Below are 26313 nucleotides of genomic sequence, written 5' to 3'. Positions count from 1 at the left end.
GAAAATGTCAGTTTGGTGTCTGATAAAAGAACGGGTGTTTAGGTATAATAAACGGATGTGGGACTCGGTAGGGGCTGGTGGGGTAGGTGACGAGTCCGGACCCAGATGAGGAGGGGTGTTCCCCGCGATCCCGAGTGGAAATACGGGCCCAGGTGGTAGGCGATAGAGGATATGAGAAGGATTGTAGGCTCATAAGGGCAGAGGAGGTATAAGAGATGGCAGAGACAGCATCCCTGGCCCCTGGGCCCGTCCGGCCGCGGACGGGCGCAGACGGGCTGGACTTAGGCGCGACTTCGGCGCGAAGACGGCGCGCCCGCTGCGCCCGTCCGCTGCGCTCCCTGGAAGGGGGACCCATTTTGTAGAGCCGAGGGCGGGAGGGGCCGAGCGCTAATCTTAAGTGTAGTATTGTGGATTTTTGTCTTTGTGGTCTTGTGTTTAAGTCTATATAAAGAATACTTATTTTTATAAAACCTGTGTTGTGTCCATCTGAAGTGTTTTCACTGTATTACTGTATATATTCACAAATGCTTAACACACAGCCTCTGAGATAAGCCTGTCTGCTCGTGCCAAGCTACCAAGGGGGTGAGCAGGGGTTATTAAGGAGTGTAATCCCCTTCTCCTGACTTAGAAGTAAAGGTCCCTATTTGGACAAAGGTGAATACTATTGCCAACTAGAGACCCCCAGATCTAACAATGCTTGTTTCCAGTCCAGGGAGGACCTGGCTTAGCAGTTCGGGCTGGACTGTTTCCATGGGGCACTGGGTCAAGACTGATTTGCATGTGGCTGGGTTCAAACTGGAATGGCATGGAGAGCAAAAAAATGATGGATTTACGCCCAGATCTCTATACTAGGGTGAATGTATGACATTGTTCTGCATTCTGTCCATCAACTGTTGTTTTTGCACAAGTAGCAGGTAGTCCGGCAAACCCAGATAGAGGGCAATAGCATAGTCCAGTCTGGACGTGATCAGAGCCTGAACCACTGTCTTCCAGGAGTCCTGGAGGAGAAGCGGCAGGCATTTCTTAAGCTTCCGTAGTGCTCCGAAACAGGTTCCTGCTAAGGGCTTGAACTTGGGTCCGGATTGAGAGCTTGTTTTCAATGTTAATGCCCAGTTTTTTCACTATCGATTTGGCAGTGCTGGGAGAGGAGAGATCTGAAGGCTAACACTGAACCCAGTTGTTCTCCACCAGTTGACCTGAAGAACATAATCTCTATTTTGTCGGGATTGCACTTAAGCTGCTTCTGCTTCAGCCATTTAAAATCATTGGTGAGGCAGCATCTAATTGCACCCCATTAAAATCATCCCCTTTTCTTGCATGAGAAGATCAGCTGCGTGTCCTCAGCATAAGAGACCACTTTGGGGATTGAATCTATAGTGGAACATAGACCTGGGAGTAACCACGCCAATGCAGATGGACTCTCCAGGTATTTCCACTTAAAAAATGAAGACTCAACTGGGCAAGGTTAGTCTCATCTCCTTACGTTTGAGGGGGGTTGTGTAGGAAAGTATGATCTGCTTCTCATGGTTACCCCCACTTTTTGCTAAATGTGATACTGTTTTTGACTTGTCAGACTGGGCTCCTGCTAATCAGGACCCCAGTCTATCTGTTTTCTCCCTAACTTTATGTTCTGTACTTTGGTACACTCCAGATTGGATACTGGGGTACCCTTGTCAGCCCCTAGTATATGGTACCAAAGTACACAGGGCATAGGTACCCCAGAGGCCTCTCATGGGCTGAAGCACGTATTATGCCACCCATGAGAGGTCATGCAAAATGGAACTTCAGGCCGGCCAATGCAGCCTGTGTAAGTTGGTGCATGCACCACTTACTTAAGCTATAGGTTAACTATATCTAAGGGTCACTACACTTAAAACCTATAAGTACCCCTATAGCAGGCCTTAACAATCCTGAAGGCAGGGTGCTTGGTTCTAAGTGAGAGGGTGCCACTGCAGGAACAGGACACCCCTGCAGCCTATGAAGTCCATTCTCCCGGGTTCTCAGTGCCTTAGCCATTTACGACATATCAAGTGGCATTCTGCGACTGCGTGATGACCAACTCTAAAATGGCTGAAAGTAATCCTATTATGTTTGGTGTCAAACATTGAGCAATCAAATCCCTACACTGGTAACCACTGTGGTAGGTATGATTCCACACCTCAGAAATGATCTTCGTGAGGCCCCTGGTGTTCCCGGTATCAGCCTTCTAGTCCCTGCAGCCCAAAATGGTTGCTGCCGATCAGAGACACATTTCTGCCCTACTGCTGCTGAGCCAAGCTCGAGCAGGGGAAGGACGAACAATAGGCATCCTGTCACAGGGAGGTATGACCACCTTCTAGACAGGATTTATGCCCACATGCATGAATAATTGAGAATTGCATTCGCAAACGGTGCGAATCGCAATTTTCGTCCGTTTGCGAATGCAATTCTCAAATTTGGGATGCATCATGCTTTTCGCAATTTTAGGAATCGCAACCATGTTGCGATTTCTAAAATTGCAATTGCATTTAAGAAATCGCAATTTGAGATTTCTTAAATGCAATGCAGGAACATTTTTCATTTGCGAATTCGCAAATAGGAAGGGGTAAATTAGCATGAAGTTGGCCTTCATGCTAATTTGCGAAAACCTCCAAAAATGCACAAAAATACATTTTTGAAACTTTCATGTTACAAACACACATGTCCTTGGGACATGTGTGTGTGAAACTTGCACTTAAAGTTACATTTCAGGGGTGCAGGGGGGGGTCCTTTGGACCCCCCTATGCACCCTCGAAAATGCATTCACAAATTGTGATTCGCAAAATGCTAATCGCAATTTGTGAATGTCTTCCCATTCATTCCTATGGGCCTCTTGGCCCATAGGAATCAATGGGAAGGGATTCCTTAATTGCGATTCGCAAATTGTGAATCGCAATTAAGGAATTTCTAGAATAAAAATGCGATTTTTTGATGCATAGCAATTTGCGATTTCTTAATTGCGATTCCTTAATTTTCGCAACTAAGAAATCGCAAATGCTAACTTTGATGCATGTGGCCGTTAGTGTATTAGGACAGGTGGGTGCGCTTGCTAGCAACTGAAAGTCTGCATGAGGGGAACATTGGGTGTCCCTGTGCATAGTCCAGCTCAAACCAGTTTAGGAAGCCATTGGCTCCTGCTCTGCAGCAAAACTGGACAAAGGACATGGGAGTAACCTCTCCACTGACCAGACACTCCCCTGGGAGGGCCCCTGAATCTGTCTAACCCTCTCCCGTGGGTACAAAAGGGTTTACCTGGCTTAGATTCAACGTGGACAAGATTCTGAACTAGAAACCACTGAACCTTGACCGTCTGAACGTTCTGGACTTTGCTGGACTTCGTTTGGGCCCGACTTTGTCTACCTCTGAGTCTGAAGGATTGTCTGTGCCCATGCATCATACAGGTCAGGTGCAGGACCTGTGGAGCATCAAGGACAATTGAAGATATCTCCCTTGGAGTGAAGGAGTCACTCCCCTGCATTCGCAGGCACTGCAACACTGCTGTCTGGTCTGCTGACCCTGAGCTCCTACAGACTCCAAAGGCTTCAGCAACACAGGAGGTGAGTTTCTATATCCCACCATGTCCAAGCTGCCCTATCACCAAGTTTGAGGTCTGAATCCCTCGTGGGGGGTGGAATACCTGAACGCCTGTGTATGGCATACATTTAAAAGTACACATGCTTGTTGGCATTTCCTGAACAAGTGCATTGGGCTCAGAGTAGTCCCAACCTTTGGCACCATTTCCTACCCAGAACTCTGTCCTCCTCTTACCAAGCACTCTGTGGGCTGCTGTTTGGTGAAATCGCTTGACGTCATCTCGCAACTCCTGTACCTCTATCCTGTGGGTCCACGTGAGGGTCAACTTTGCGTTTCTGGGGCTCCCCTGGTTTCTCCAGGCCTGCCCTGACTCCCCTTGCTGTGGTGAGTCTCCTGGACCTTGCAGGTCTGAACGGCACTATCCTTGACCTTCTGCGTGGGTTGACATGGCTTGTTGGTGCTCCAGCCAGACACCGACCCCTCAGTCCTCGACATCCTTTGTAGGACAGCTCATATCTGGGCCCTGGTTGTCCTCGACGGCTCCTGGTCTCCTTAGCTGCAGAGTCAAGAACTCATCGTACCTGAAGCACCCAACATTGGTGGGCATTCGTCGACCGAGCCGCTGGTCACTCCTGAGTGACCCAGACTCTGTTCCCTCTGCTTTCTTGCACTCTTCACCAAGAATCCAAATTTGGATTCCATCGGACACATATTTCTGCTTTAGTGGCAGCTACAGCGAGTTGTACTGGCTCTATCTCTCCTCTGGTCTGGACTGCGACAATACGGTTTTCCTCAGCCTTTGCTAATTTTCGTTGTAGTTCTACAATCTGAGCTTTCTCCTGTTTATTTTTTCTAAGTGAGTATTGTAAGGTTTCTCCTTGAGCACAGGCTTTCAGAGTGTCCCGCCCTACCATGGTTGAGGCTGAACTGACGTTAGTGTCTAAGAAGTCCTGGATCCAACTTTTCATATGGCTTTGATATCCCTCATCAAATAATAGTGCTCTCTCGAAGCTCCAGGACAAGACTTTCTTACATATAGCCAAGCCCTGTATATTACAAATAAGAGGGTTATAGTCTGATAGAACTGGAGGAGAGATGTCAATACCACTTTTATGGATCAGAGATTAAACCAAAAAATCATCTAAACGTGCAAAGGAGTGATGAGGTGCCGAATAGAATGTATACCCTGGCTGATTTGGTTTTTAAGCAAGACCAAACATCCACAAGCCCATATATATGTAGAAGAGTTTTTAAGGCTTGCAGGACCTTGGGCTTTCATCTTACAAACCCCTGCTGGTTGTTCGCTCCCCAGTTACTGGGCAGATTGATATTGAGATCCCAACATACAATAACTCAGAGGCAAGTGTGCTAATTTCCGGGAAACTCAATTAATCACTCCGGGGTCGTCCACTGGGCTCCCATATATGGAGCATAAGGTAAAAGAGTATGTAGGGGATAATCCACACTCTGCTTGCGCCCACCTTCCCTCGGGTTCAAATTTAGCTAGAGTGGGTTGAAGCAAGGGCTTGTGGTGTGCTAGAATGGTGGCCCCTCTTGTACATGCCCCCTGTGATGTTCCCCCGATAAGGCTGTATCCCATAGTTTTTAGAAGATGTGTCTGGGAACCCTCTATGTGAGTTTCCTGGAGGCAGACTATGTGAGCCCCCATCAAGCTCAATCCTTGAGCTGTCTTCTGTCTTTTTCGGGTATCATTCAGCCTGCAGATGTTTAAAGAGACAATTTTAATATGTGCTGTATTTGTCATGTCAATTTGTTACAATTGTTATAAAGTATTGTTGAGTCAGATACATGCATACAAGCATGAGAACAAAAATTAGAAATCAGTGACTCCTGCTGCTTAAGATCATAGGCGTACTGAAGAAAACTACCCATCATAATAGAGTTGAGTAACCAATTTCAGATTGTTGTGCGTTCCATAAATTCTAAAGAGAAATATTCGCACAGGTACACAAAACAGTTGACATACGTGAGAAAAAATGAATACAGCTCTAAAAGGTTCAGTCCCCCCTCGTCCTAACCCTACCTCCACCCCTCCCCCTGGACCTCCCTCCCCACTCTCCCCCACGTATGAGCAATCAGGTATTACCAGAATGATGGATACCTATAGTAAGACCCCCACCGCCCACCCCCGCCGGGTAAGAAAATTGGGCATAGAGATTTAGCAGGCAAATAGTAAGAAAATACCAAAGGAAAATAGCTTAAAGCAGTAAGCACAACCGAAAAAGAAAAAGCAGTCCTTGTCTGGAATCCTGCCAGCTGAACCCTTTCTTGGACTAGACTCAAAGATTCCCAAGCATTGCCCAAATTTCCTCTCTTAGAGTGCCTATCTGAGGCCTGTCCCATCTCTGACCTCCACCCCCTCAGAGGAAGCATGAAATACAGCAAAGAAGAGACAGATAAATAACATACGTCAGATTTGAAGTGACGACCCATTAGAAACCATAGAGGGCGTTAAATTGCCAATTTCTCGCCTTGACCTCGGAGAGATACTCTTGGGCCTTAATCGCAAATAGAAAAGTATGTGCAGAACCGTTCACAAGAACTTTCAACTTGGCAGGGTTCATAAGAAAAACTTTTGCACGCTGTTGCTGAAAGGGGGCGAAAGATGGCGAAGATACCATCTTCGTTCCACTGTTGTGTGGCAAAAGTTAGGCTTTGCGAAGAAAGACACCCCCTTGTAGCTCTTCTGGGAACTTTGCCAGGCTTGGTCAAGGTCATCTGCATAAGAAGAAAGTTCCCAAAAAACACGAAGAAGGCTCTGGGTTTTACGGTTTCGTTGGAGTGCTGTTTCTCCTGAATGAAAGGAAAACGGTGGGCTTGTTGGATTTCATGCTCCCAGTTCCAATCTGTATGCTCTGGAAAAGCCCTCCTCAGTAGTTTTATGATATAGAGCCGGGGATCTTCCCCTCCACCCCTTAGGGAATCCCAAGTAGGCGGAGGTTGTTTTGGCGTTATCTGTTCTCCTGTTCTTCTATCTTCCACATGACGTCTGTCATGCAGTCACTGTGGGTGGAGCACTGGCTTTTCAGGGAGGTGACTTCGGATTCAAGACTTTCGGTGCGTCCCTCAATCATAGTAATTCGTTTACCAATGTCGAGCAGATTTTATTTAATTTCCTGAGACAACCTTGCAGTTTCTTGGGGGCACCTTTAGCTTGTCGGTTATCACCGCATACTTCTTCCTGAAATTGTTTAATTGAGGATAATATGGCTGTCATAGAGGGTTCCTCTGATTGATGTAATGAGGCTTTGGGGTTCCCTACGCCCATGATTTTGTCAAGTTCAATGCTGCGGGAAAAGTAAGTTGAGACCCTGAATAGCCCCATCTTAATTGACTGTGCTTTTCTGCCCGTTTCTCTCTTTGTTTGGCGGACGCTGGTCTTTGTCGTTGGACCGTGTCTACACCTTTTGAAAAGCTGCTATAGTTGGCTTCAGATAAATCACCATCACTGGAAGTACAAAAACTTTCTTCAGCCATGGAGTTGGAGCCATCTGATACTGAAAAGAAGTGCTCGCCCGCTGGTTCGGGAGACACTACAACCCGAGACCTTTGTGTACAGGTAGCTTTGGGGTCAATAGAGGAAAGGCCCCAAATAACTTGCTCCCTCTCCTTGGACTCGATCCCAACTGGAGTCAGACTTTTTCCCCCAGAAATCCCCAAAGGTGTAGCTAGGGCTTCAGTATTTGTACTGAGACCGACCATGCCTATCACTAAAGTCTCTGGCCCATGGGATTCAATTGTGTAGCCCAATACTTCCCGGTAATTTCAGAGTGTGTTGCTGGACAGAATGTGCTGCATTGAGCTAGGCCTGGTTATCTGTAGCAGAGTCTATTGTTCCAATATCTTTACCACTCTTGGGATCACTTACAGCTTTTTCCCCCTTGGTGACGGATAGTCTGGCTGATAGACCAGCCACAGAGAACATTTTAGCGACTGACAGCTAGAAGCTACCCCCATCCTTGGGAACTCCTCCCCCAGCAGGGTTGTTAATAGCTTTTTTGTTGCCCCCCCCACCTCCCGTTTACCTTTAGGCATTGGTTCTTCGTTCGAGTTTGGGGGCGCTGAGGCGGAGGATCCTAAGTTGCTGCTGGGAGATATTTTGCCTTTTGAGCCCCTGACTCGTGGGATGCCATACTCTGCCTGATCTGAGCCCTCTCTAACACAGGAGACATTGAAGCCCAAAGGAAAGCAGCCAAGCAGCGCAAAAGATAGTCCAGGCAGTCCACACCAGCAGAGGGTGTTTGAGAAGCCATCCAAGCTGATATCCTCGAACCAGAGCTCCATGCTGTCACTCCCAAAACCAGTGCTCGTTTTTGGTGGGAGACGGCAGCCGCAGTGGCTTTGGGTCAGCACACAAAGAGCCCAGCACAACAGTGTCTCTGACCTAGGCTGCATAGCAGATGGCCGAGTAAACTCGAGAAGCGGGAGGCGGTGAGGCAGGGAATTACACAGGCTCCATCTTGCTCGCATGGGCCGAGAAAAAGTTAAACTTCTGAGTCGTTTTCATTATTCGCTCCTGAAAAGGTACAGCTAAGGCAGTCTCTTAAGAAAAAGCGCCCTGCACCCATTTCCCACATTGTTGCAGCCCAAGATGTTGCTTTGTTACAGGATTTTCTTTCTAGATTGGCTAGGGTCCAACTACTACCAAACCCTTCTTCTGGCACACATCTAAGCCTATTGGCTTTGCCAATGCTTGTTTTCCATTCTTGTTATAGTCAGTCATGTGCACATTATCTCCTCTTTCTCATCACAGTCCTTAACATTGAGGTTAATTCCTTTCTACAATAGGTCTCTAGCAAGATTTGAGCTTACTCCTTCCATATTGAGCTCTCCCATAAGAAGCAGAGATACACCTCTCACTTCAGAAATACCTATTTAAAGCTCCTATAAATGTAGTTACAGCTCTTCCAGTTGGGCACAAGCTGTTGCTAGCACCAATACTCCCAAGGGTAGATGTGTGCTTTACAATTCTTTTAACATAACATAACTGTTAGAAGTGGCTATTTCTGGTAGGCTAAGGCTGACGCCAAAGTCAGGCAGAAACCACCATTCTAGTCAGGGCAAGGGAGTCACACGCCAAGATAACCCCTGCTCACCCCCTGGTAGCTTGGCACGAGCAGTAAGGTTAAACTCGGAGGCAATGTGTAAAGCATTTGCGCCAGCGCACAACAGCAACAACATACTAGGCACACCACAAAAGAGACTCCACACAAGGTTATATCAAAATAACTTTTGTATTGTAAAAACACATCAGATAAAAATCACACATGTACATTGTGCCAACTGGCACGGGCAATATTCATAAGGGATTATTTACAAGACAGGGCCACATGGGCCACTGTCATAATCAACACTTTTTAGTAATAGAAATACTGTCAGAAATTAGAATAAAAGGATATAAAATCACTGTAGCACAAAGTAACAGTTAGAAATCACAACCAGTATCTACTGGTGACAGGTAAGTACCACCTACGCAACCCTAAACACCTTAGGAGAATGTCACGCATGGAACCAGGACCTTACTAGGACCACCTGTACTAAAAAGAACAACCACCTAAGTATCACACAGCATTTAGGGGTCTAGGAAAGAACACATTACCCATGATGCATAAATATACATTCAGAGGAGTAGTAAAGGGAAACGCATGATGCATAAACCTACACATTCAGCGGTGTTAAGAATAAGGCACATGATGCATCACAAACACATTCAGAGGTGCAGCGCTAGGAGACACATGACGCCTAAAACATTCAGAGGTGCAGCGCAGGAAAGAAAGACACATGATGCAATAAAAACATTCAGAGGTGTAAGACAAGGGAAACACATGATGCATAAACCTACACATTCAGCGGTGTTCAGAACAGAGCACATGATGCAATAAAATACATTCAGAGGTGCAGTGCAAGAAGACACATGATGCAGGCAAACACATTCAGAGGTGCAATAACCATACAATTGCGCAAAAACTCACATAAGCCACTACCTGTCGCAGTCCCTAGGCCAACTGGCCTTGTTGGGGCTAAGACGCCCTGAGTTTCAATGTCAGGGTGCGCTGCCATGCAGCGCCAGTCTCAAGAAACGAAAGCCTAAACGTAGCAGCTGGCACTAAGTGCTGCGCAGCTGTGAAGGCCTGGCACCACTGTGCCCTCTCTGTCCCACACAGGGACTCTCTCCTGAAATTGGGCATAAACGGTGCAGCTGCCCACTAATTGCTGGGCAGCTGGAAATCTTCAAAACTGCGCCAAGGGCCCTCACTGGCCCTTAGGCGCAAACTGCGCCACTGCTGGAGCCACACAGGCTCTGGGCATATCACACATGCCCCATTGTGCAGAACGTTGGAGCCACACAGGCTCTGAATCACTCGTGTCCCCCAAGGGCCTCACTGGGCCCAAAAACATCAGGTGGGCGGTGAGCTCCTCTAGACTCAAACAATAATGTGCCCCCCTAGAGCCTCCGTGGCTCTCGAAACAACTTGGAGAAAAAGACACGGGCCACAGGGGCCATTGACAGAACGCAGGGGCGGCCCACTGCCATCTGGGGCCGCCCGGAATATACATCTGCCGTGGCGGAGCTCTCAAGCTCCTAAAATCATGCCCCAAATGCTGGAGCGGCCCGCTGCCAAGTGGGGCCGCTCTTCACCGTCACTGTGCCTTCAACAGGCACCCACAGTGGCCCACACGGAGCCCCCCAGCCCTTCCACTCACCGGGCTCTCCTGTGCGGGGCTCCTCCGGGCGGTGGCTTCTCGGCTGGGCGGCGGCTCTCCTTCGCCGGCGCGTCCTTCTCTTCCCGGGGCTCCCTAAGCACACGGGAGCCCCAATAGCAGGCCACGCTTCTTCTCTCGGGGCTCCCTCTCGGTCACGGGAGCCCCGCAGCGGCTGCCGCCATCTTCCACCCCTCAGCCGGCCGGACTGGCCAATCGGAGCGCAGCAGCAGGGACTTCCTCTGGGAACCGGAAGTCCCGCCCACATCAGGCACAACAGTGCCTGACTTCCTGGTCGCGGCGCGAGGGCCGCTGCAGTGATTTAAAAGTAGCAAAACGAGGGGTGGGCACCTTCGAAATCCAAAATAACAGTAGAAACGGGGTGAGCACCCGTTAGGCAATGCAATGAATGGGGTGGCACCCATCTAAGAAAATAATTAGATAAAGGTGCCGGGTGGGCACCGGCACTCGCCCATGAAGCGCTCCCAAGCGCTAAAGGACCATCCACAGCGTTCCTAGCGCTAGATCAGCAAACAAAGCGCTTCCAGGCGCTTTAGGCTATAATAAGCCCTGGCAAAAGCAATAAAAAGGTTCTGTGAAGGGGAATGCAGATTCTCCATGCTGCATAGGTCCCAGAGATTCCCAGGGGTCAAAGCCAAGTCCCCCCCCCCCCCCCATCAGCCCAAACAAGGCAGAGGGATGCCCCAGGAGTCCAGGAAAGTCCATCAGAGGTTAGGGGCTGGGCAGGGCCCAGGGATTCCCCTGAGCCCAAGCAGCAGCATGCCCCTGGCAGATTCAAGTTAGAAACAAGAACAAATTGGAAGGGGACACAGCTCCTTCTTATACACAGAAAAGTCTTTGAAGTCTTTGTGTAGGCAGTGTGAGAATCAGCTAGAACTGGTTATAGGGAAGTCCTGTCAGTATCAAGGACAGAGGTGACAGTCGCCCAGCGGGGGGTGGAGCCAGCATTGTGGTTTCGCAGGCACAGCCCTTCACTATCAGGTGCCATCTCCTCCCACTTCCCTGGCAGCAGATGCTGCCTTTCATCCATGGGCTGACTCAGACAACCTCCTGGGCTCTCCAGCCCCTGTCACCCTCAAACCAGACAGTCAATCCACAAGCAGGCCCAGGCACTCCTGACCCAGGCTCACCAGCCAATCACACGCCAGACACAAATTACACAAATATGCCAACTTCTAAAAGTGGCACTTCTAGACTAGACACATTCATGCCGCATGTACCACTTCGCAGCATTCAGTCTCAAGAGTTCTCTCATACCAAACTCGCCCCTGCACTCCCCACACATCAGGAACTACCATGGGCATACATATTCCCCATTCATTCCTATGGGAGGGCAGGTCACTCACCACACATACACAGAGAGCTCAAGCACTTTACACTGTACCACAGTGAAAAAGTGCGCAGAGGCCTAAAATCACCAACACCAGGTCACAGAAACAGGCTAGGAAAAAGCAAAAAGACTCAGGGTGAACCTGCCTAAAGGGCCGGGTCCAACAATAACATTTATGGATGGTATCCTTCTAGGATATCCTTCTGATGGTGTCTCTGCGAGATTAGTTGATTCCCATCAATCTGGAAGATGTCTACTTTCATATCCATGTTTCTCTTGATTATCAAAAGAAAATATTTTGCATTAGCTTCAAAGCAGTATTTATTTTGAGTCAAGTCGGTCAGACTGATATTGATCCAAGGGTATTCATGAAAGTGCTAATTTTGTTGGTCAGCCTTCTGCATGCTCAGTTGGTTCTGGTAAACCCATTTTCAGACCTGCTAATTCATCCTCCATCTCACCACCTACCTCAGACTCACACAGATCTGGTCTGTTCCCTGCTTCAGGATTTTAAGTACATTCTGGAATTTATCTGGACTTTGTTCCACATGATTCTGGCAAATGTTTTTCTTCCTTGTTTTTTTAATTCTGACTCTAAAGTATCATCTACAGGCAATTCCATGTCAGACCACAGTACTTGCTTGCCTGCTCCGGCTTCAAATGTGAACGTCAAATACTGAATGAACCTTCCAGCTAGAAAGAAGTTGCAGCTTAACTGTATTTGAGTTAATAATGAGAAAAGGGCCTGGGAAATGTGTGGAAAGTTTTCTAGGCATACCTTTAGCACATAGAAATAAGGTAGACAACCACGCCTTATCTCCTATATGATATTCAGGAGCTATTGTTCTTTTCTTGTTAAGGATTAGTGGTTAGATCCCGATGAACCTACTGTAAGGAGGAAAAAAGATTTGTTACTGCAAGTACCAATTTATCATCAACCAAGTCCAAGAGTAACACCCGAGTATGCATATCATATAAACAAAAAAAGGGGGAATATCTAGTGGCAGAATGTCTGTTTTGTTTGACCAACTAATGTTGATAACCTGAGGAAAGTACTTGTTGTACACCCAGTTCTTTCCACACTACTTTAAAAAAAAAGTGAGATGTACTGAGAACCCCTCTCAGAAATAATTTTGCGAGTTAAGCTGTGGAGACTAAATAAATCACTAAGGAAGACTCGTGCCATCTTCAGAGCAGCATATAATCCGGAAATTGGGCTAACGTGTGCCCTGCTATTGTAAATATCCACTGTTACCATGATCACTGTGCACCCGTCAGCCTTGGTGGGTAATTCCACAATAACATTTGTGGATACGGAAGACCAAGGTTCAACTGGAACCTCTAATTATTTTTTAAACAGATTTTATTACATTTTTAATAAACAACAATTTTACATCGGCAAACAACTTTTCATCTTACATTTCCATTAACTGCGCAAGTTTTCGTGCTTAATTGATCATGAGTCAGTCGCCTGTCAATCCATTCTGAGTTCAGCTTGTACAACTCCCCCACCGGCCCCTTCTGTTTGAGGCGCATCCTATTGTTCCCTACTATGTCCGTGGGTGTGTGACTGGTGATCACTCTTTCCCGATCTAAGTGGCTTCCCTCCCACATTATTTTAATTTACGGGGGGCTGGCTTGTGGCTTGGTGAGTCTATTACTCATCCGCTCTAGTCTTACTCTGATTGGGTGTGCTTGGGGGAGGGCAGCACTGTAGTATATTGTCCTCTGCTCGGAGTTCTAGGTGTCTAAGGTTGCCACCTAGTGCTCCCCAGGCTAGAGCTCTGTCTATCAAGCGAATGCCTTTTCTTGCCTCTCGGAGTAGTAGCTCTACCTCATATTCTGCCCCCTCTCAAATTCTTTCCTCCATGTTGCGACTCTTGGCCCCTCTGTTTCTTTGTGATTTCCTGCTTAGCTAATATATAGGCCAGGTCTTGGACTTCACTTGTCACCCTGGTTTTGAAGATATGGGGGAACCAGCCTCACACATGTACTGTCCCGCTTTGGGGGTCGCCAGAGGCCTGGCAGGACACACACCCTTGCGCGGGGGCTGGCTGCGCAGCGGCAAGGACACACGATGACACCAGTGTCCTGGTCGGAAGTGACGTGCCCGAGCGCGCGCCCTTCTTTTATTGTACGCCGCAGGCCACGCCTGGCCTGCGGATGTAGGGGTGCGTGTGCGTGAGTAGACTAGCCCGCTCACAGATATTACATCCCTATCCAACTATACAATTGTTTTATTTTTTTTTATTTTTTTTAACAGATAAGAAAAAACAGATTCAGTCTTATAACATGTTAGACGAAACGCCTGGGTACTTGCGTGTCCCTTGATGACAGACTCAGGGTCTCAGCAGGCAGGCATAGTCCTTCAGTTTCTGGCTCGGTGGAGGGTTGGGCCTCAGGTTGTATCTTCGGGCGTTGCCCCTGCCACCTTCACTAGTCTGATAAGTGTCTCTGGTTGCAGCCGCCGGTGTTTGGGGCGCTGCCGCGGAGTCATGTTCCTCCGCTTGACATTCTGGGGAATTGATGTTTTCTTCGCTAGCTGTCGCCATCCCTTTTGGTCGGATATCCTCTCCTGCTGCCTCCGATCGCTGTCTGGACTCCTGCGGGAGGGCCTTGAACCACAAAGTGTTTCGCGATACTTCCTCTTCTCCTCTTTTGGCCGTGACCATGGTGCCTTTTGTGGATGTGACTGTCCACGTGACTGGTTCATAGCGGGTTTGGAACTTCCCTCCGGGACGTCTGTTCCGAATAATCACTCGGGTCCCCGGGCTTAGGCTCCTAGGATGGGCCCTCCTGTGCATGCTGACACGTTGGTTCCCTTGTCGTCTCCGTGACTGGACTTCTTCAGTGTCGGCCAGGGGTGGTGTCCACCCCGGGGCAGTTGGGAGGAGGTCTCTCCGTGGTCCTTGGAACATAAGGGTCCATGGGCTCTTTTGCGTTGCGCAGTGGGGTGTGCCCCTGTACTCCCGCAGGAATTCATGTAGCATTTGCTCAGGATCAGCTTGTTCCACTAAGGCGATTCGGAACACTTTATTAAGGGTCCGCATAAACCTCTCCACGTCTCCGTTTGCCTGTGGCCACTGAGGTGTAATGCGGCGATGTTGAATCCCTCTGGTCGTAAGGAACGTGGCGAATTCCGCCCCTTGGAAGGGCGGTCCATTGTCGCTCCGTATCTCCGAAGGGTAGCCGAACATAGAGAAGATCTTTTCCAGCGCCGGTCCTACATGAGCAAACGCCGTGGAGATGACCCTCTCCACTACTGGATACTTGGAGTAAGAATCAATGGCTACCAAGGTGTGTCCTTCTCCCGGGAAACTTCCAAAATCTATGCTGACCTTGGTCCAGGGGGATGTGCAGGCATCTTCTGTGATTATTGGCACTGGTCTCTCCAGGTCGCTCGTCAGCTGACAGGCCATGCAGCTTTTTACATATTCTTCCACCCTGGTTTCCAGATCTGGAAACCATACCTTTTCTCTCATGCGCGCCTTCATTTTCGTCGACCCTTGATGCCCTCCATGGGCCAGTTGTATTGCCCGGTGTCTCAGGCTGTGGGGTATGACCAGTCGTGACCCTCTCAGCAATACTCCATCGTCCGTGGTACTCAGCTCGTGCCGTATCCGCCAGAATTTGGTGAGTGATTCTTTGTCTTCCGCGACCCAGGAAGTGGGCGGGCGTAGATATTCAGCCCACTGTCCATCTTGGACTGCCTGAATCGTTCTCCGGTATACGTTATCGGTGGTCGCGGCTTCTTTTATGTCTTCTATGGTCATACTGTTCGGGCATGATGTGAGGGCTACCCACTGAGCACACTCCTCACAGTCGTCCTCCGTTGGTTCAGGTTCCTGTGGCGAGGGGTGGAGTGACAGATAGTCCGCGGGATTTTTGGCCCCCGGGCGGTAGGTGACTTCCATCTCATACGATTGTAGTTGTATCATCCAACGTTCAATGCGAGGTGGCGGATGGGGGGCAGTTCCTTTAAAGAGGGACTCTAGTGGTTGGTGGTCCGTGACCATTACAAACGGGTGGCCTTGTAAGTATAGGTGGAAATGGCCGCAGGCCCACTTGATAGCGAGAGCCTCCCTCTCGATTTGGGCATACCTGGTCTCCGTCGGGGTTAAGGCCTTGCTGGCAAAAGCTAGCGCCGTCCACTGGCTGGGCTCATGTTCTTGGGTCAGGACAGCGCCGAGACCCACCGGGCTGGCATCCACGATCACCTCCGTACGCTTCTTGGGGTCGAAGTAGGAGAGTGTGGCCTTCTCCAGGAGCGCGTCCTTGATCCCCCGGAATGCTTCGTCTTCTCTCGGGCCCCACTGCCACGGGGCATCTGTCTTGGTTAGCGCTCATAGTGGCTCACTCCGAGTGGCCAGGCCCGGTATGAATCGGCCACAGTAAGTGGCCATACCGAGGAAGCTTCCCACCTCCGTCGGGGACTTCGGCGCGAGAGCGTCTTTGATGGCCTTGGATTTCTTCGGGTCAATCTGAATGCCCTCCTGATTGAACATATAACCAAAGAATTCTATCGAGGGCTGAAAGAACTGGAATTTCTCTTTGTTGAGTGTTGCTCCGTGGGTGCTTAATCTCTTTAGGACATCCCTCTGTTGCTTGTGGTGTTCCGATGCGGTGGCAGAGTGTATCAGAATGTCGTCGCTGACATTGATGACCCCCGGTAGTCCTGAGAGGAGTTCACGGATGGTGTTTTGGAACACCTCCGCCGCTGACGAAATGCCGAAGTTCAGCCGTTTATAACGTCGGAGCCCCAGGTGGGTGCTAAAGGTGGTAATGAAGCGACTCTCCTCCGCTAGGGGCAATTGATGGTATCCGGCGTTTAGGTCTATCTTCGAGAACCACTTCGACCCATTTACGTCAGCGACGATGTCATCCTTGGTTGGAGTTAGATGTCTCTCTCTTCGGATCGCGGCGTTTGGTAGCCGCATGTCGATACACAAGCGGATAGCGCCTGGTTGCTTGGGTTTTTCTACAATCACCATGGGTGATACCCATGGGGTGGGCCCCGTGACCTTTTCGATGACACCCAGGGTTTCTAGTTTTTCCAGTTCCTTCTCCACCAGTGGGCGTAGGTGGAAAGGTATCCGACGGTGTCGCAAGGCGGTAGGAGTGACTGATTTATCAATGTGCAGCTTGACAGGCTCGCATTTGATGCAGCCCAGGACCTTGAACAGTTCAGGGAATCGTGCCAACAGTTCATCCACCTGATGCACTCTTATCCGATTAGCAAAGGCTATAAGTTTCAAATCTTCTGCTGTGTGACTGCTGATCAATGTATCGGCCTCTCGGTTGATAATATGGATCGTTGCCATTACCTGTGACGCATCAGCCTGAATTGGTATTGTTATTTTACCCTTTAGGGGTAAGGGAGTGTCCGCTCCATAAGCAAAAATTCTGGTCTTGGATGGCACTATCTCGGGCCGTGGGCGTAGTTTGTTGAATTGTTGCAGGCCCATCACATTTACGGTGGCGCCGGTATCAATTATGGCCTTGACGTCGTTTCCCGCCATCTGCGCGATGCACGTGGGCTGTGGCCGTCGTCGGTGTTTAAGCTCTCGTGCGAATAAGACGATATATGCCTCCTCATCCTCCGACTCTGAGTCGTCGTATACTGTGGGTAGGTGTTTCTCTGCTCTGGCTGGTGTGTCGTTCAATGATAGTTGGCGGACGGCTTTCGTGGGCGTCCGTGACTTCCGGAATGGTTTTGACGTCCTTATCCTAGGTACCTCCCCCTCCGCCTGGGATGACTCTTGGTGGCCAGAGGCCCTTGGAAAAGCACCCATCCCGACGGACCACGCACGGAACTTAGGTGTCATTCTGGACTCCTCACTCTCTATGAACAGACAAGTCAACGCCGTCTCATCATCTTGCTTCAATATTCTTCGCATGCTCAAAAAAACATTTCGCTGGATCCCCATCGAAACTAGAAAAACGGTCACCCACGCACTGGTCACGAGCCGCCTGGACTACGGAAACACCCTATACGCCGGTACCATCGCAAAACTCCAGAAAAAACTCCAACGCATCCAGAACGCCTCAGCCAGACTCATACTAGATATCCCGCGTAAAGACCACATCTCTGGACACCTGAAAAACCTCCACTGGCTCCCCGTTAACAAGAGGTTTACTTTCTGCCTCCTAACCCACGCACACAAAGCACTCTACGAACTTGGACCCGAATGCCTCAACTCACGACTTTCCTTCTACACCCCCTCCCGCCAGCTACGATCCTCCAACCAAGCCCTTGCAACTGTACCTCGCATCAACAAAACCACCATGGGAGGCAGATCCTTCTCCTACCTGGCAGCTAAAACCTGGAACTCACTTCCCACTCACCTTCGCCTCACTCAGAACCACCTAACATTCAGAAAGCAACTTAAAACCTGGATATTCGACAAGTAATTCCCCACCCTTCCTCAAGCGCCTTGAGACCCTCTGGGTATGTAGCGCGCTATATAAATCATTTGTCTTGACTTGACTTGACTTGACGTGTTTCTTTTGTGGCACACTGAAGCAAAATGGTTTGGTATTCCACAGTTTGCGCATGTCTTCCCCTGGGCCGGGCAGTCCTTGGCCGCGTAGGGTTCATGCCCACAATACCCACATCGCGTTTGAGGTGGATCCCTCCGATATTCTTTTTGCAGTGGTCCCCGTGGTTGGGGTCGTACTGCATCCACCCGCTCCACTTTGATGGTCTCTGTCTTGACATATGGCTGGTGTAGTGCCTGTTCCATGGCGGAGGCTCTGACGTTCGAAAGTTCATGAGATCTTGCAAGAATTAAGATGTCTTCCAGCATTATACCCGGTTTGCGTAGGATCGCCCCTCTCAGCGTTTTGTCTCGGCATCCTTGGATGATCTGCCGTCTTATGGCTTTTGGTTGGTCTTCGTCGGTGGAGCTAGCCAGCTCCCTGATACGGGCATGGAACTGGTCCATCGTCTCACCTTCCCTTTGACGTGCTTGTCCTAGTTTGAAGACCTCAAAGTCTATATTCAGTTGGGGTCAAAAGGGCTGTTCAAAGCAGCGACCGCTGCGTCATAATCGTCTCCTGTATTGGGCAGGTGTTTAAACAGTCTAAATAATTCATCGCCCGCATAGTGTAGCAGAAGCGACCGTTTCACAGCTTTGTCAGTCTCCCTCGTTACGACAAAATAATTCTCCAACCTTTCCAGCCATATTTTCTATCTGGGGGAGGCCGTATACGTGTCTGCCGCTTCGCTGAACGGTGGTAGCACCCATGTAGCGGCATGCTGGAATGGGATGTTGATGACTGGCGCCGGCGTGTCTTCCTCCGCCCTGGCGGTAGTATAACTGGGCGGTATCAGTGGGTCCCTCCTGACTATTTCCCCTTCCTGCGCAGGCTCAGCGACGCCACGTGGCGGCTGCGTAGCTCACCTTAGGTCCGTCACGATATCCGTAAGCCTCGGGGCGCCTCGTGGTAGGCACGCTGCAGGACATGTTCCCTCCCGGGCAATGACAGACCCAGACGGCGTGTGGACGTAGCGCGCCGGCTGGAGTCCACTCTGCTGCCGGTCACTGTGAGAAAGCACTCTGGGGCGCAGTCTGCAAGTCCTCCCCTGAAACCCACAGCACCCAAGCACTGTGGAAGTCTTTCTGGGCATTTTTCCAGCGTCTCACGCGCAATGCGTGAGACAATGCGGGGTTCCGCATCGATCCGCGACTCACGCGTGATGCGTGAGGAATAGCCGGGGAGTTGCAGAAGACGGGCCGGCTTCGCGCCCGTCTGCGCCGCTTGCTGCACCCCGCCTCGAGGATGATTCCGTGGCCCAGGCGGACCCTTCGCAATGCTCCAGGGGGTGGTCTGGCCCAAAGGCAGGAGCCCAGACAGGCACGCAGGCCCCAGAGAAAAAACAGGAGCACCCAGCAGAAGATGCGCGGTAGGCACCGCGGGGCGGAGCAGGACGCCCCGAAATGGCACAGGTGTGCGAGCGGGGGTTGGGCCCCCTCCGCTCGTCGCCAATGTACTGTCCCGCTTTGGGGGTCGCCAGAGGCCTGGCAGGACACACACTCTTGCGCGGGGGCTGGCTGCGCAGAGGCAAAGACACACGATAACACCAGTGTTCTGGTCGGAAGTGACGTTCCAGAGCGCGCGCCCTTCTTTTATTGTACGCCGCAGGCCACGCCTGGCCTGCGGATGTAGAGGTGCGTGTGCGTGAGTAGACTAGACCGCTCACAGATATTACAACAAACAATGACCTGGCATGCAGGGGAGTTCCTTTTCCACTACACCACCACTATCGCAGGCAGCATCTGCCTTTATGAAATATCTATTGATGGATTACGGTGTGAGGTAAATTCTGTGGAGAATAAAAAAGTTGCATTTGAATCAGGAGTTTCTTCATATCTTTGGTGTCCTCTGTAATATGTCAGTCCTGCCTTTCTCAGGGATCTATATCTCAAGGTCTCCCTCCCATTTGGTTTACAGTGTTTCTAATGGTAGCATCATGTCCCTCTAATTGCCCTATATAGTGCAGATATCCCCTTATAGGTTCCTGAAGCAGTCACTACGCACTGGCAGTTCTTATGGTGGGGTGGTTCTAGCAGCCCAAAAGTTCCAGTTTTTACGGATGGCTCTCGTCACCACTTCCTGTACCAGGAAGTGGCCCCATGGTACTTTAAACTCTATTCTGAAGTCTTCAAAAGAGAGCAGTACACCATACCTGAAAAGATCTCCCACCCTTGTCCCCCATCCCTTCTGCCTCCCACTCGGTGAGTTCCTTCCAGCCACCTCCGTGCGGCAGCGAGGTAAGCATGGAGAGGGGAAGTTCCAGCGAGTATGGAACCTTTCCTGTGCATTTAGGCACAACTTGCAGTTCTCTTATATCGTCAATCGAACGGCACCGTGTTTGTAGCCCTGCAGCCTGTCTAATGTGAGACAAAGGATCCCATTGACTTCTCAGGGTGCAGTCTTTGCGCTATCCATTGCGTAAACCACTCCAATTGCGATGCTAAACAATAGGTTTCCAATTCTGAGACAGCCAGCCCTCTATCAGTGACCAGTTGCTGTAGTGGGGTCAAGGCTTTCTCCTATGTCCTGCGCCCTATATAAACCCTGAAATTATTGAGTCTAGTTCCCGGAACACCGATCTCGGTACCCAAAGTGGGAGCACGCTGAAGTAATATAGCAGCCTTTGCGTAGCCACCATCTTTAGTAGTGCCACTCTTCCTGCTTAAGATATTGGGAGTGTTCCCAAAAGCCTAGAATCTGCCTTAATGTTTTGATAGCCAGACTTCATTCATTCATTCATAAACTTTTATTCGATTGACTTTTAGTGAATCATAAAAAGTACATCATAGAATTCAAATAGGATTACATAAAAACACAGTGTTACTATACAGATAAAAACTAAATATTGTTTAAAAAACATTGGATAAAACCATTTTGGAGACTTATATTCCCTTCTAGTAGGTCAGTGTGATCATGAAAGATGTATACTCCTAGGTATTGTAGGCAGCAGAGTTACCAGTACAGGTTTCCCATCTCCGCTGGGGGATCCCTTTGCAGCCTGGTCGAGAAGAGACAGAATTTTTGCCAGTTTACCCTGAGCCCTGATAAGGCCACAAAGTCTTCTAGCATTTGCTTAGCGCCCCCCAGGTCCTTGTAGTGGGGGTGTGGCCGCTTGCGCACGTGGCAACGGCGCTGCTGCCGCAATAATTACTCCAGACACCTTACTGTAGTGTCTGCGTAGCCCCGACTAACTAGCCGGGCCACGCCTCCTTTAATTATAGATGGCGCGTAACGACACGCGCCAGCACTAGCGTGACCTTTCCGGCACACATAGACTGCAAGGCTACCCTGCGCCGGAGGACACTACATTCCTTCTAACCTTTATTTAAAGAAACAAACAAACAATAATCGTTTAGATCTGTTACCAGTCAATTGAATTCCAGTCCAAGGATCGTCACACCATGAAGTCAGCCAGCTTGGAGGATGGAGCTTGATTTCTTCTCAGCCCATACCTGGAGTGTTCTCCCCGTGATGATGGCAACAATGGAGTCATTCCTTGCGAGGCTTCACACTCCTTGGGTTCTGCAGGGGAACTCAGTGGACTCCCCACGGGCGTTACCGGCAGTGGCAGGGTGTCCTGGTCGGATAGATTCTCATCTTTATTGGGGGTCATTCCTGGTCCCTCTGGGCCCTCTTCCACCGACAGTTGACGCAGCCTGGCGTCCAGGTAGTCGGACCCCTGCAGGTCCGGAGTTCCGGCATGCACCTTTTTGAAGAAAGAGATGTTGCGAGTGACTACTTCTGTTCCTATCCGAGCTGTTACCATGGTGCCGCTTCAATGGATGACTGTCCAAGGCTTGTGCTCAAATGGAAGCCGGAATTTGCTCCCAGCGTATCTGTCCTTGATATATAGCTTGTCTCTCACTTGAATGACAGACCTCTGGGCCCGTCGTTTGGCACTGGCTTGGTTGTTGGGAGTTAGTCCGGTTGGCTAGGGCCTTTCCAGCGTCAATCTGGGATGGGGTCCAGCTTGGGTGATGCGGGATGGTGTCCCTCACTACTCAGCCCATGCTCGCCGGTCCCGTTGCTGCCTCGGTCGTGAGATGGGGCGTCAAACGGTATTCTCGCAGGAAACTGTATATGGCCCACTCTAGCAGTGATCCATCGGCATGCGCAATGCGTATTGTTTTGTTGAAAGTACACATGAACCTCTCTACTTCCCATCCGCTTGGGGCCAGCGCGGGGTCACTTTCCGGTGCTGAATTCCCCAGGTCTTGAGATAGTCCGCGAATTCTTGTCCATGGCAGGGTGGACCCTTGTCTGTCTTCACCACTTCAAATATTCCATAGGTGGCAATGGTCTTCTCAAACTTGGTAATGACCTCTGTGGCTGTCTGACTCCACACAATTTCAACCTCAGTGTACTTTGTGAAATCATCGATGATTACCAGTGCATAGCATCCATCTGGGAGGTGTCCGAAGTCCACACTCACGCACTCCCATGGTCGTTGGGGGTTTTCTTCCGTGATCAGGGCGATCCGGTTGCCCCGCTGCTTGGCACCATGTGCATGTTCTGACTGTCTGTTCAACCAGTGTGTCCATTCCTGGGAACCAAACCTTGGCTCTCAGCCGGGTCTTAGTCTTTACCATGCCATGATGGCCCCGGTGGGTCAGGTCCACTGCTTGCTGAGTCAGGCTGGATGGCATCACCAGTCGTGGCCCTCGGAGCAGACAGCCCCGGCTGTCGACCGAAAGTTCATCCATGACTTGCACCATTGATTCCAAGACGGTCTTTGTTTGCGGCGTCCTTCTGGTCATGGTGGACTGAATGGGGCGCCAGTCATTCGATTGGACTGCGTTTACGGTCAGTTGTAGGCATTCATCATTCCGGGTGGCTTCAACAATAGTCTCCAGACTCATAGGCAGTGGTCGGGATCTTTCCGATACAAGCCGGACATATTCTTCAGTGTCTTCTGCATCCTCCTCCTCTGCTTTGGTGGGATGCCTCGAGAGGTAGTCCGCTGGATTGGAGGAGCCCAGCTTGTACTCCACTTGATAGTCATATCCCTGCAGTTAAAGGATCCACTTTTCAATCCTCGGTGGAGGTTTGGACGCTGACCCTTGAAACAGGGGGATGAGGGGTTTGTTGCCTGTGGACACTGTAAAGGGATGGCCGTATATGTAGACGTGGAAGTGACGACAGGCCCAGTGGATGGCAATCGCTTCTCGCTCTATTTGCGAGTACCTCTGTTCCATGTCCGTCAGTGAACGGCTTGCATATGCTATCAGGGCCCACTCTCCATTCCCTTGCAACTGTGTGAGCACGGCTCCGAGCCCATATGGGCTTGCGTCCACTGCGACGTTGGTGGATCTGGTCGGGTTGAAGTATGACAGTGTTGTATCTGCCGATAGGGCTGATTTAGTATCCTTGAAAGCCTGTTCCTGTTTGGGCCCCATTGCCAAGTGGTGGAAGATTTCGTCAGTTCCCTGAAGGGCTTCGTGAGGTTGGACAGGTCGGGGACGAAATGTCCGCAAAAGTTCACCATCCCCAGGAAACTTCTTATCTTACCGAGATATTGGATGGTGCAGGGGCTTCTTGTACATCTCGCACATTGTCGGGGTCTGGAGCCACTCCTTGGTCCGAGAATGTGTAGCCAAAGAAGCTGATCTTGTTCTTCAAGAATTGGCACTTTTTTCTGGGGAGGGTCAGTCCGGATTCTTTGATCCTCTGGAGAACCCCCCGAAGTCTCCTACGGTGATCTTCTATGGATGACGAGTAGATGAGTAGGTCGTCACTTACGTTTAGAACCCCTGGGAGTCAGTTGTCCCACAATGTCGTCGATGGTCGGGGTTAGGTGACGTTCCCTCTTCACCGCGGCATTTGGAAGGCGCATGTCCACACAGATGCGGACCCCGGTTGTTTCGGTTTCCATGCCACTACGATCGGGGACACCCATGGGGTGGGCCCGCTGACCTTTTCGATAATCCCTTGCTTCTCCAGCGCCTCCAGTTCTTCTTCAACTTACTTTCGTAGGTGGAATGCAATGCGCCTGTGCTTCAGCGCCACCGATTGGACTGACTGGTCGATATGGAGAGAGACTTCCTTCCCTTTCAGGCATCCAATACCTTTGAAGACATCTTCGAACTCTTCCATGATGGCCTATAGTTCCTCTTCCTGTACTGCCATGGCAAATGATATTAGCCTCAGTTCTTCAGGTGATTGCCCACTTATGAGCATACCGCTGCCTTCTTTCGTCACGTACACCCTCGTGGGGATCTTGAGGTCTTGGTGTTGCAGTTCAGTCTTGAAGCATCCCAGGAGCAGGATAGGGGTCTTCTGGCCGTATGCAAATACTCTGATCCTTGCCTCGCGTAGGGCTGGGCGTGCACTTAGTTGGTTGTATACATTGGCAGCCATCAGTTTAATCGAGGCCCCCGTGTCAATAGTGGCTCTCAATTCCTGGTGGTGGACTTTGATTCTGCACTTTGGAAGTCGTTGTCTCTTCCGTCGCGGCTGATCAACTACAAACACATAGTGGACTGGGTAGTCTACCACGTCGTCATCCATATCTTCACTGTCTCGCTCTTCAGCTATGTTGGACTTGGCCCTTCTGGCAGGTTCACCCCTAAACTTTTTGCTTTTAATGGTGACCTGGTGATGGTGATTTTTGGTTTCTGCGCACTTTCACTGTGTCCCAGTGGAAAGTGGTTGCGCACTCTGAGTGCGTGGAGTAAGGTTGGCCTGCCCTCCCATAGGAATGCATGGGGAATGTCTGTGTCCCTGGTAGTTCCTGATGCGTGAGGTGTGCATGCTCGAGTTTGGTATGGGCGAACTCGTGTGATTGGATGCTTCGCAATGATGTATGTGGCATGATTGTGTCTTGTGCGGAAGTGCCACTTCTAGGAGTTGGCATATTAGTGTAAAATATGCCTGGCGTGTGATTGGCTGGAGCTGGCTGGTGAGCCTGGCTCCAGGAAGTCTGGATGGGTCTGCCCGGTGGTGAGTGTGAGATTAGCATGCTGGTGGCTGGGGCTGGGGAGGGCTGCACCTGGTTCCTGAATGAGAATGGGTTTTCCCCACACAATGCTGGCTCCGCCCCCTGTGGTGCGACTGATGACCCTAGTCCGGCAAGTGAATGAAAAGGGTGATTTGAGCACATCAAGGGTGCTCCAAAACCAGCTGCGACTGGTTTCTCCCCCACCCTGCACAAAGACAAAGGAATGTGGTGTATAAAAATGGGGCTGTGTCCCTACTGAAGTTGTTCTTTCCTGATCCTACTTGAGGGGGGCTGCTGCTGCTGGTGCCAGGAGGAACCGCCACTTGGACTGCCTCCCTGCCTGGAGGGTCAGTGAGCTGGCCCCTGGCCCAGCCTTGCCCCCCCCTGCCTTGCTGCATTCCAAGGACTTGCTCTGGACTTGTGCTGTCCTATAGCGCTGGGAGCGCTGAAATCAGTTCTCAAGCGCCGGTGGGCGCCGCTGCATTTGCCTTCCTCACAGCACCTGGGGGCGCCGTAATTTTGCCACGAGCGCTGGGAGCGCTTTTTTTTTGCTTTGGCGCCTGGAAGCGCTTCATTTTGATTAGCGCTTGAGAGCGCTGTATGCTGCCTAGCCCTGGGAGCGCTTTATTTTGCTGAGGCCGGTGCCCACCCGGCATTGTCCGCCCCGATCGAGTGCCCACCTTAATCTATTCTTTATTTAAAAAGGAGCCGGTGCCCACCCGGCATTTGCCCCAGATTCCTGCCATGAAGCCTTCCCTCAGGACGCCGCTCTGCCCACGGCGACCCGGAAGCAGCTTGCTGGCCGGCCAATCACGGCCCTGGGAGAAGGGGCCGGAAGTCCCGCCCCCGCAGCCCGAGAGTGGAAGCCGGAGCTGCCTGCCGGAGCTCCCATGTGAAGGGAGAGCCCCGGGGAGAGAGAGAAGAGCCAGCGCGACCAGAGGAGCCAAGAGGGAGTCCCCCGGCAGCCACCAGAGAAGAGCCCCGCCACAGACCCGGTGCCTTGCTGGTGCATTGTTGTGATTTCGAGCCCCGAGGCTCGTGGGGGCAATTTCGAGTTGAGTCCCCCAGAGGGAGGGGGATCCCACCACGCCGCAGTTGCTGCCGGAGCCTGTCGAGGCTCCCTGATCCAAGGCGGCATTTGTTTGTTGGAGCCAAAGGGCTCCGGGGGCGCATTTGTTGTTGAGCCCCGAGAGGATCAAAGCGCACCGTTGCC

The sequence above is a fragment of the Lissotriton vulgaris genome, chromosome 6, assembly GCF_964263255.1.
Source record: "Lissotriton vulgaris chromosome 6, aLisVul1.2, whole genome shotgun sequence".
Lineage (NCBI taxonomy): Eukaryota > Metazoa > Chordata > Amphibia > Caudata > Salamandridae > Lissotriton > Lissotriton vulgaris.
Note: the sequence above shows the minus strand (reverse complement) of the source record.